We start from the raw sequence: 12,354 nt of genomic DNA on the forward strand, positions 1-12,354 counted from the left end.
AAGAGCCAGATGTTAGATATGCTTGACGAGGGTCTGCACGGCATGGACATGAGAATGAAGAGAGCCAAAGAAACCGTCTCCAGCCTTTCATTTTATGGGTGAGCCAACTGAGGCTCAGAGCTGCTTAGAGAGTTCTCCTATATGACCAGGAAAGGTAAAAGCGAGCCAAAACCAGAGCCTGGGTTTCCCTAGCCTTTTCCACATCTCTGCCCTGGATGGAAGAAAACCATCTCATGAGCTCTTCCCAAGTCCCAACTAAAGCCCCGCCTACATCAGAGTATCTGGATAAAGTGAGTGTGGCCCATGAGTATCACCAGTGAGTAAAATGAGTCTAGCATCCAACCTTGGCTAACAGTCAACCACCTGCTTCCCAGGATTTAAGGACTTTGTAGGGATTCTTTCTCTGGTGGGAAGGAAGGAGTGGGAGCTAAAACAAAAGAACATCAATCCTGCTGCCATTGGACCTCTCGTGTGACTTAACAGGGGCAACCTTGGTCCACACACGCCCCCAGCTCGGACATGTGGCCATCAGAGTGCCTGTGTCAGCATAACCCACAGAAAGAAATGAGGAGATGCAGGTACAGAATCCTAGCTTTTAGACCTACAAGGGGTTGAAAAAATGACCTTCTAATATGATTCCTCATGTGGGGCAGGAACTCAGCACACAGAGGCTCGATGACATGCCCGAGGTCACACAAATAGGTCCAGTCAATGCTTTGCATTTCTAGAGCATCATTCTGTTGGCAAATCCTTCCCATCCTTTCTCCCATTCAGAGCTGGGCCTAATGAGACTCCCATGAGAGCAATGCTGGGCAAGACCGTAAGTTTGACCTGCTTGCAGATAAAGACACTATTCGAGACGAATCGCCTACATTGCCAGCAGTGTCTCCACAAGCTCAGCTCAGCTGTCTCTCCTCTTTCCACCGCAACCTACCACTCCTCTGTTTCACAGGATATGGAGCAGATGTCAGAGACACATAGAGGGAAGAAGCAGGGACACATAGATGTGGCCAGGCTTTTCAGTTTGCCTAGGATTTTACACACACACACACACACACACACACCCCACTGCTCTCCCCTGTCTCCTCCACCCAGGCTTTACACACACACACACACACACACACACACACCCCCTAAAAAGCCAGACTGACCAAGGGGTGTGGCGGGATAGGATTCTTCTCCAAAGCCAGGCGCGCCCTCTGCTGTTAGCATGGAGAATTGCAGGGCCCCCGCTGGGATTCAGAGACTGTCCTTTGAAAACCTGAGCACCTGGCCTGCATCCTGCCAAAGAAAGGACTTACAGAAAAGGGCCAATAGAAATGGAACCAAGAGCCCTCCCTTTTCCTAGGGGTCTTAGCAGAGTCTCTCTTTTGAGGACTCAAATGGGGAGGGTGTGGGAATCTTGGAGGAGAAAGAATAGAGGCTTCCTTAATTCTTTGGGGGAGAATCCTTTCATTTGGGATTTAAGGCAAAGGTCAAAGGCCTCACCCCCTCTCCCCTTTGTCCTCTCTATGTATTTCCAGCAGCTCCTCTCAGTTCAGAGACTGAGCTGTGCCAATGGAGTGAATGGCCCAATAAGGACCCCCTAGGAGCCACAACACCTGTAAAAAATTTTACTGTCACTTTACCAGCCCAAAAGTTAAAAAATATTCACTTTGGCAACTTTGTGCCTGGGCCAAAACACCATTTATCTGCAGGAGGAGTACAGGAGTAGGAAACATTTGATCTACTTACTACTTATCTTTATGCCTGTTTCCTCACCTGCCAATTGGGCCTTAAAATCCCTGCCCCACAACTCAGAGCCACGTCCTAGAAAATTCAGTTACGTAACAGGTATGTTGCAGCAGTAACTGATGGTGACTGTGTCACCCTCCTTAGTTTTCCTTCTCAAGAACGGGCAGCCGTGGTGGGAAGGTGTGGACACAGCCGAGGCCTTCTCTGTGCTTCTTTCCTGGCTGGACTCCAACGCTGAAATGTCAATGGATGAATCCATCTTAGCTCCTGACAATATCACCAGACTCCCACCTCCAGGCAAAGCATTCTTCAGGTTGTATAAATTAAAATGCTTTTTGTGGGAGTGGGGGTGTAGGCAACACAGTCAATGAAAATCAGGTGATCCCCTTAGGCATCAGTCTCCCGGCAAGCACTGGGGGGGCATTGGGGACATTGTCCAAAGAAGGCTCCAGAAAATCTAGAAGGGCTAGGTGAGGGGAATGCTGCTCAAGAAAGGCAGGAAGGAGCAAAGTCAAGGTCCTAGCGACAGCTCAAGGGCCCTAGGGTAGGGCCATGGGGAAAGGGCAGCCTTCTCTGAGTTTAGAATTTTCCTGGGGTCAGTCCTGAGTTGGCTTCACCTGGCACACAGGTCAAGGGTGTGGGCTTCAGCGAGTACTAGCTGCAAGGTGGAATTCCTTCTGTCCCTTGTGCCTGACCCAGTCGCTGAACCTTCACTGACCTCATCCATACACTGGAGCCATTATACTTGCCTCGACGCAGGTAAACAGTCTCATCAGCAAGCAGCATGTGGCAAGTGCGCACAAATTATTATTTTATCATTATTGGCATTATCACTGTCATATCTTATTATGACATATCTTATTTTCTGCATGACGCTCCTTTATTTGAATTTCAGTTCTCTCATCAACAAAAACAAGGATGAACTCTGTCCCTTCATCGTGCCCCGGGCTGTGGTGCGAGAGGGAGAGAAGTATCCCAGGTGCATCTGTGGAGGAAGGTTCCAGAGGGACTCAAAATGCTATTATTGAAGGCTAAATGTTCCGTGGCAAAAAGCTGCTGTAGCAATCTTTGCATCCACTTGATTTGAATGGGCACATTACTGTAATGTCCCAGTGCTGCAGTCAACATGGGAAGGTTGAGCTATTTGTAACCACGAGACGCATGAGCAGCATAAAGATCAAATGGTGGAGGGAAGCTCATCTGGCTTACCTGAGAAAACAGGGCTGTTTGCTTTGAACACGACTGGAATTGATCCATGGCCACCTGCCTCGGATAGCACTGCCCAGGGCTTGCTGAAGGGAGGGCAGGAGAGACAACAAAGGCAAGCAGACACGCATCCTGGTCAGACACCAGAGAGAGAGAGAGAGAATCCAGCTAGGATTCCAACTCCAGTGCCATTATGGACACTAAAAGTCCTGTCTTCCACCTGTTGCTCTGAGAACACCATCTGTCCTCCACAAAGCTTCCCAGACTCCCTCAGACCTGGATTGAGTATGTCATTCTGGATTCAAGCTGTTCGGTGAGCAGCCCCAGGCTATTTCTCTCCCCACTCTGGTCCAGAGGACAGGAGACCCCAAGGCAGCAGGTCTCCAAGGTTCAGCCAACGTGGGAGGGTAGTGGGGAGTGATGGACTGGACTGGACTTGGGAGGTGGTGGGAGGTAGAAACAAGACAGGCAGGACAGAAACGTGTCGAGACCCTCCCAAAGGTCCCCTCAAGCCTCAGGCTGCCTTTTAGTTACACTGAGCCCTCGCCCACCAGGCAGTTCCTTGGTGATCCACTGGCTCCTCCAGCTTCCCTATCAACACCTCCCTTGATGTCCACTTGAAACTATCTCCAGTATCGAGAGGGGGCTGGGAGGAACATCATCTGGCCTAAATCTAAGTCCCCACAGGATGACCAGACTTTCCTTGGTTTTGTGGTCTGCAAAAGAAGAGTAGTTATCGATGCGCTCTGAATTTCCAATCACCCCCAGTCTTCTAACCTTCTCAACCACACCCCCTCTTCCAACCCCGCACGTGGTGCCCATCCCTATTCACACTCGAGGCTCTGGGCTTCATCTCTCAACTTAGTGTCCCTTAGCCCTCTAAGCTGGCAAGGGCCATGCCCTTCCATAGTGATATTCTGATAGTCACCTCCTTCTCCCCTCCCCTGCACCCTATCACACTAAGACCTGCCCCCTCACCCATCCCCACCAGATTTACTACTTTGTTTCATCCCTTCCTTTTCTTGTGGCAAGATATATGGAACATGATTCTTATCATTTTAATTATTTGTACACATATGAGGTGGCAGCATGAAGTACAATCACAGTGTTTTCCACTATCTGAATGCAAAAGTCTGTCATCATCCCCAGCATGAAGTCTATACCACTCCCATGACCCCCATCTCCTGTAACCACTATTCTACTCTCTCTATAAATTTGTCTCTTCTAGATGCTTCATACAAGTGGAATCATACAGCATGTATCATTCGGTGCAGGCTTGTTTCACTGAGCATGATTTTTTCAAGGTCCACTCACATTGGAGCATATATCAAATGTCCAATCCTTTTTATGGCTGAATAATATTCCATTATAGGCTCATACCACATTTTCCTTTTCCATCCGTCAGTGCACAGTGGGCTGCTTCTACCTTTTGGCTCTTGTGAACAACGTTGCACCAAACATGGATACACAAATATCTGTTTCCCATTCCCTGCGGTACCACCTAGGAGCAGAATTGCTGGGTCATATGGTAGTTCTCTGTTTAACTTTTTGAAGAACTGCTAAACCATTATTCTCAGGCACCAAACCATCTGATATTCCCACCAGCAATGCACAAGGATTCCAATTTCCCCACATCCTCACCAACGTTTGTTATCTTCAGGTTTTTTATTATAACAATCCTAGCAGGCATTCAGCAGTTTCATTCCACCTTTAACTCCCCGTCAACACCCAAGATACTGTAGTTCTGTCTGATAAGGGTCCTAATCTTACAGCACATTAGATATACAAAATTTAGTTTGACTGAAAGCTCCCAGAGGGTAGGAACTGTGCATGATTCCCTGAAGGCCACCATCTTGGTTTCCACATACCACTGGGCAGTGTCTAAAGGAGGCATTCAGTAGGTGTCTGCCTTAGGTCCCAGAGTCCAGCTGTGTCAGCCCTACCCAATGACAGAAGCTGGAATACCAGAGAACTCAAAGACAGTTTTCAATGAATAGGGAGAAAAAGGCTAAAAAAGGATTTAAAAACAAAACAAAAACAAAGAGCAGACAACCCTGAGGCTAAAAGGGCAGGCCCCAAGAGAGCACACAGGAAGAGGAGAGAGAGACTGACAGAGCAAACTACTCATACAATCAACTCTCAGGAAAGGCAAGCTCTGCAAGCTCCTTCTGCCTCACAGATCTGAGTTGGGAAACTGCAGATTCTGCTGCCACGCTTCTGTCACCCTAACCCCAAAGGAGCTACAGTAAACTGAGGGAGTACAGTTTCCCCAGGGGCTCCTGCTGGGTCCAGAGGCAGCCTCAGGTGCCCCCGGGAATTCCAGCTCAGGCCCCAGCAAACTGGAGAATACAGCTGTGGTCATTGTCACTGGGGTCCTTTGGGAGTGCAGACTACTTCGGAGAGGGATACATGGGAACAGGGCTACAGTGGGACCTGTGTGGTCCGGTTAACTAGTCAGTGGCTACGTCCCTATTTCTTCTTGTTCAGACACCCATGGGAAAGGCCAATGAGATGCTCCAAAGCTCACTCCCCCCAGGGTGGGCTATGGGAGATATATGGAGAGAGACACGAGGAACATCAGCAGGACAAGAGAGGGAGCTGACAGCAGGCATGCATGGAGGCAGAGGAGGGAATGGCACACCGGTCACATGCAAATCGACCCTGTAGGTCCAAATGGCCAAGCTTTCTCTCTCTGGCTCCTTCTCTCTCTCTGTCTCTCTTCCAGTTACTATCAAAGCAAAATTTATGAAGGGCTTGAGGCACTGGATATGCCTTGTATTTCAATCTAACTTCTTGCAATCTCAGGTGAACAGCTTGGCTGCTTCTGCCTGTCAGAGAATTTCATTTGCAGATGGGATGGTGAGCCACCCACCCAGCATGGCCACAGCCTCGTTGGTGCTCACCATCATTGCCTAGCAACGAGGCTGGGGAGAACTTTATGAAGCAGCCGAAAGTTCCACTCTGGAAAGTGCCCTTGACCCAAGGCACCTCGCAGGAAAAAAGAGGGCATTTTCAGAGAGGAGACACAGCGAGGTAAGAGGTTTGCTCATGTTACCATGGGGGTCAAGTAATGTGGCCAGGGAACCTACCAGCCCCGCTCCCCGCAGCCACCATCATTAGTGAATCTGTCTTTGACTCCGAATTCCCACTGATCTCCAAAGGGCTTCTGACATTCCATTGTCTTGGAGATCATTTGAAAACAAAAGATGCCTCCTTTTTTCTCTATGTGTTCCTCACACCACACACGCCAACAACGACTAGAGAGACATGGTAATGAAAAATGCAGACAAGCTAACACTCACACCACAGTAGTACATACACACCATCCCATGCGTAGATAGGCTCTTAGGCTGCTGAAGACCCGACCACTGGCCAATGCCCACAGCAGGCTAGAAGGAGGAACAAACCCATTAAATCTGCTTCCATTTCAACCTTGCTGCTCCAGGATGGAATGTATATGATTATGGCCTTCAGCCATGATCACTGTGTTGACTCAGTAAAGCATTTGCTGCACTTAGCATCCTGGGCTGTAAGGGAAGAACACCCAAATGCACTTAAGATCGTAATCAAGGCATATGCTTCTACTTAAGTAACCAGCTTGGAGAATAAAATGTAAACAGTAGTGCAGCTCTTTGGCAAAGTGAGCACATACTGGTGTTCCACCAATCTGAGGCCTAACATGCCGTCCACACACACTCGTGGAGAGACAGTCCCACATGAAACTCCCCTCTCTAGCCTGTGTCCAGGCTAATATATCTACTGGCTTCCTATTATAGGTTGAACTGTCCCTCTCTCCAAAAAAAAGGGGGGTGGTAATAGCCAAACTATGGAAAGAACCTAGATGTCCATCAACAGATGAATGGATCAAGAAGATGTGGTATATATACACAATGGAATACTATGCAGCCATCAAAAGAAATGAAATCTTACCATTTGCGACAACATGGATGGAACTAGAGCGTATCATGCTTAGCGAAATAAGTCAAGCGGAGAAAGACAACTATCATATGATCTCCCTGATATGAGGAAGTGGTGATACAACATGGGGGCTTAAGTGGGTACGAGAAGAATAAATGAAAGAAGATGGGATTGGGAGGGAGACAAACCATAAGTGACTCTTAATCTCACAAAACAAACTGAGGGTTGCTGGGGGGAGGGGGTTTGGGCGAAGGGGGTGGTATTATGGACATTGAGGAGGGTATGTGTTTTGGTGAGTGCTGTGAAGTGTGTAAACCTGGTGATTCACAGACCTGTACCCCTGGGGATAAAAATATATGTTTATAAAAAATAAAAAATTATATTAAAAAAAAGGGGGGGGGTGGATACTGAAGTCCCAACCCACCAGTACCTCAGAATGTGACCTTATTTAGAAACAGGCCTAAAATTACAAATTACACTTGTGTTTAGGAAGACAGGTGTTGGGGCGCCTGGGTGGCTCAGTGGGTTAAAGCCTCTGCCTTCGGCTCAGGTCATGATCCCAGGGTCCTGGGGTTGAGCCCCGCATCGGGCTCTCTGCTCTTCAGGGAGCCTGCTTCCCTCTCCCTCTCTCTGCCTGCCTCTCTGCCTACTTGTGATCTCTGTCAAATAAATAAAAATCTTTAAAAAAAAAAAAAAGAAAGAAAGAAAGAAAGAAACACAGGTGTAATTTGCTAGGATGGAGGCATCCTGGCATAGCGTGTCCAATAAGACTGGTGTCCTAACAAGATGGTGTGGCCAAAGGAGGACACAGAGACACAAGGACAAAGCCATGTGAAGATAAACGCAGTTTGGATTGACACACCTACAAGCCAAGGAAAGTCAAGGATGGATGGCCACCACCAGGAGCCAGGAAAAGGCAAGGAAGGATTCCTCACTCCAGGTTTTGGAGGGAGTGTGGTGCTGTTGATACTTTGATTTTAGACTTCCAGCCTTCATAACTGGGAGACAACACAGTTCTGCTGTTTTCAGCCCAAGGAATTACAGAGTTTCCTTTTCATTATTCTGTTGAGAGGGACCAGAAAGTCCCATTTGCTGACAGTGACAGCTTGAAGTGACATAGGAACGAGTCTGTATACAGGACAGAGTGCGGGCCTTGTGGATGCAGGGGCTGGCATGGAGCTTAAGGGCTTGAAAACCTTTGTGACATGGGCCAGAGACATGGATGTTAACTTTCTGGCTAACTTGTGATTTTTTCATTAAACATCTGTTCAGTAGATGATCTGTGGCCTTTAAGCATACTGTGGGGGAGCAGTGCTTTTGGAAGTGCTGAGGCCAGTGGAGAGCCTCGTCTTCTTCAGACCTGTCGGTCCCCCTCACTGGGCTCCCCTCAGATGCTGCCCAGTTCTGTCATTAGCTTGGCCTGCTCCTCCAGGAGAGTGAACGTCCTCCAGGGCTGACACCATGCATGACCTTCAGTGGGTCCCACAGAGTGCTGTGTACTTCATGGGTGCCCCATAAATGCAGGGCACATGGATGGATAAGGCAGAAAAACACAAAAATCATGATCTGCACAAAGACTCCTCGTGAGCCACCAGTGGGACTAGCGCCCAAATGCCCTTATTTCTGAATGCATATTACTGCTACGTAATGCGTATGATTATCAGTACTCCCACTCAACATGAAAGTGATTGTATCTTTTTCTTTTAACTCATTCAAGGTATGTTCACATTGGCTAACTTATGGAATTCCATGATGTAGGTCCAGTGGGAGTGATGCACCCTGCAGTCGGAGACTGAGACAAATATGGGATCTGAGCACCAGGCCAGTCAGTAAGCTGGACACGGAGGCAACCAGGAGTTGGGAGAAGATGGTTCTAAACCCTCTCTCTCACCCCACCCTGCCTGAGTCTGCATGTCGCCAGCCTGGTAAACGGAGGTGTTTGTGCCTTCAGTGTTCTGCAGATGACTCTGGCCTCCTACCTCTCAGCTGTGGCAGACATAGGAAAGTGACACCCAGGCCCCTCTTCCAGGGTCAGCAGAGCACCCTCACAGGTGAAAACTTCTCCAACGTCAGCCTCAGCTAAGGGGACCAAGCAAGGATAGACACCAAAGCCTGGGTCTTTTGTCTCCACAAGCAATTCTCACTAGAGAGTCCCCAGGCCTCTGGGAACCCACATCATAGATTCAGTTCAACTTGTTTCTCTTCCCAACCCTAATTCCTCCCCCTCCCTCCACAGGGGTGCTAATCCCTAAAAATCATCTTGGAGCCCAAACTCCACCCCAGCAGCTGTGTCCAGATGGTCCAAATGGCAAACCAATTCACTCCTCTGCAGCCTTTTTTAAATTGTGGTAAAACATACATAACATAAACTTTACCACTATCACCACCTTTAAGTGTACAGCTCGGTGACAGTAAGTTCACCCACATCCCTGTGGGACCATCACCTCCATCCATCTCCACGTTTTCATCTTCCACAACTCAAACTCTGCCCCCATTGAACACTAACCCCCCACTTCTTCTCCCCCAGAAACCACCATCCGACCTTCTGTCTCGATGAATGTGATGACATGAGGTGTCTGTGGAACTAGAATCATGCAGTGTTTGTCCTTCTGTGTCTGGCTCACATCACTTAGTACGATGTCTCCAACATTCTTCCATGCTGTAGCAGGTGTCGGAACCCCCGTCCCTTTTAAGGCTTAAGGGTACTCCATTGTACGTATGCACTCCATTTAGTTCATCCATCCCTCCATCGCTGGATACTCTGGTTGCTCCCACCTTCAGCTATCGTGAATCACTGTGTACATATATGTTTTGCATCTCAGACCAGCTCCCCCACACCGATTTACAAATGGGCCTTCCTAGCCCCTTTGAGAATGACCAAGAGCTAAGAGGAATGGCAGGCATCTTCAGAACGTTCCAGTTACAAGGTAAAAAGAGGTGATTGTTCCAGTCCCTCTCTGCCTCAAGGATGTTTAGCTGGCAATGTCCTGGGCAGAGGCACAGATATAGACAAAGAGACAAGGCAATATTTGTTTTCCAAGGTGTGGAAATAGGGTCCACAAGGTGCAAAGTGAGAAACGCTGGGAAAGCACAGGGGCAACCCAGAATGGGTTGTTATGTATATCCTCGGCCCTTTCTGGGACATCTTCCCCCATAACACTACCTGTGACATTCCCTGCGGAGGTGACAGGAGGCGAGCAAGGGGCTCCCCACCCTGCAGTTTGCCTTGCCCAGCATCCCTATCCACACAACCAGGGAGTGACTGAGGAAGACTGATCCATTCCAAATAATTATCCCTGAATAATTATCTCTTTCTAGAAAAGATGATTGAATGCGTTAACACAACAATCTGGAATGCCTGATGTGTGCCAGGCACAATGCTAGGCATATGCCACTTTGCCACTGAGATCCCCCTTCCACCAGCTGGGGCAACCACTGCCTGCATCTCCTAGTAGAAGGGGGTAGATTAAGCCAAATAAGCACAGGGTAAGCGCCTGAGTAGGTGTCCTCTCCACGAGGTAGACCGTCCATCACTACAGACCTCTATTCCTTGACTCTCAGGGCACTCCCCAATTTCTCTGCCCCATCCATTCATCCATTCAGTTATTTCATAGCTGTCCTTTCATCTGCCAGGCACCAGGGGAGAAGAAAAGGTAAGAATGCCTGCCCAGGTGGGTAAGAGGAACCCTACAGACACACATGATGAAAAATGTTGCTCAGTAATGAAGATCTGCTCTCATCTCAAAACTCAAGTAGAGCCTCTGGCCCAAGTCCAGGCATATAAGCACACACCTCCCCTGTCCATGTGGGGTCAGCGGTCAGCAGGTTTGAGAGTGCTACTTCTGGCTGCTTCCAATCAGAAACCTCACGCTGATCAGCTCTGTTCAACCATCAACAGAGCAGTGGGCCAGTCCTGACCTTCAGAGAAGCTCTCCACTATATCCCTAATACCCACCTCTGCACCAGGCCACCCTGTTGAAACCTCGGGGGCCACCCATCCAAGCAGGGGCTTGGCTGCCAGTTATCATCTCCGAAAGGAAGAGAAAATCCAAATTGAAGGCATTTGAGCCTCCCCTCTGTCCTGGAAATTCTGCTGCCTATCACATGCCAGGCATGATGTATAAGAATAATAAGGCCCCTTGAATTATCCATTAACTGCTGTCAGCAAATCACACGATTTCTCTTTTAATATCGCACATATCTGGCCCCTGGAAAATGATGATGCCATCCCCCCACCCCAGCTGGATGATAAACAGAGTGGCACAGCCCCTCCCTCAGATCCATCTCTGGGCAAAGGCAATGAAAGGAAGAAGAAGGAAGGAAGAACACATATGTACGTTCCTGCATCTCAGGCTTCGTGCCTGTGCTCCCCCAGTTGCCCTGGCAAGAAGGGGGGGAGTCACAAACTACCCTACCTGGGACCTCCCTCCAGCCAACTGTCATGGCTTCCTGGAGAGCACAGCTGCTGCATAAATGTCATGTGCTCACAGTCACCTTCCCGACGTCCTCATCTAAACCAGGAACCCTCCACGATTCTCCAAGCCCCTACATCTCCAGTCCTGGCACCCCACCTGCCTGCATCTTCAGTGCATCCCTCATGAGACACTGTGCCCTGTGAGGGCAGGAGCCATGGCTGTCTTGTTCATAATTCAACTGGCAGGCCCTAGAACACTGCCCAGCACACAGCAGGCACTTGGGAACCATTTGCTGAGTAACTTCATAGAAATACTCAATAAACCCTGATCTGGGGAACTGAGCCACACATTTCCCAGAAAACCAGCATGTCTAGAACTTCAGTATGCATCAGAATTACCTGGAAGTTTGGTGTCACCAGGCACCACTAGGCTAAATCAGGAGGTCTGGGTGGACGGGTCTGTATTTCCATTTCCATCCAGCTCCCAGGGGACTGCAAGTCCTGCTGGTTCAGGAGCCCCACTCGGAGAATCCCATCCTAAGAGAATTAGTCATAAGTGTACACATCTTTTCCTGCTCTTCTGCCTTCTGTTCAGATTTACAAGTGCTGCCCACATAAATACAAGTAACAGAAGCAGAAAACTGGGCTTTGGGGGCCCATTCTGCCCTATCAGAATAAAATTACTCTTATCCCCAATAGAGGGAAGGTAAATTGAGGCCAGTGGATGCAAAGTGAAATGAATTGTTCAGGAAGTCGTGGCAGAAAAGACACAGAACCTTGTGTATCGGATAAACAGCCTCCTATTCCAAACACCGAGCTGCACTTTTCTGACACCAACTGTAGAAATGAGTTGGCTTCCAAGTGGCTTATTAGAGAACAAATTATTCCCTGTTTTGCCACTCTTTCCATTTGAGTTAATCTGCAAGTCTAAAGTCCAAGCAGGTGCCAGAGTTATTCTTGCAACTGGCACCAAATTGCATTCAGAAAGCGCAATTAGCACTTCATTAATGTGCCTCAGAATGGGATGATCTACATATTACCCAAAGGTGGCCTCAGTCTCCAATGCACTTTACCTTAATGTG

This window comes from Mustela lutreola, chromosome 9, assembly GCF_030435805.1.
Source record: "Mustela lutreola isolate mMusLut2 chromosome 9, mMusLut2.pri, whole genome shotgun sequence".
Taxonomy (NCBI): Eukaryota; Metazoa; Chordata; class Mammalia; order Carnivora; family Mustelidae; genus Mustela; species Mustela lutreola.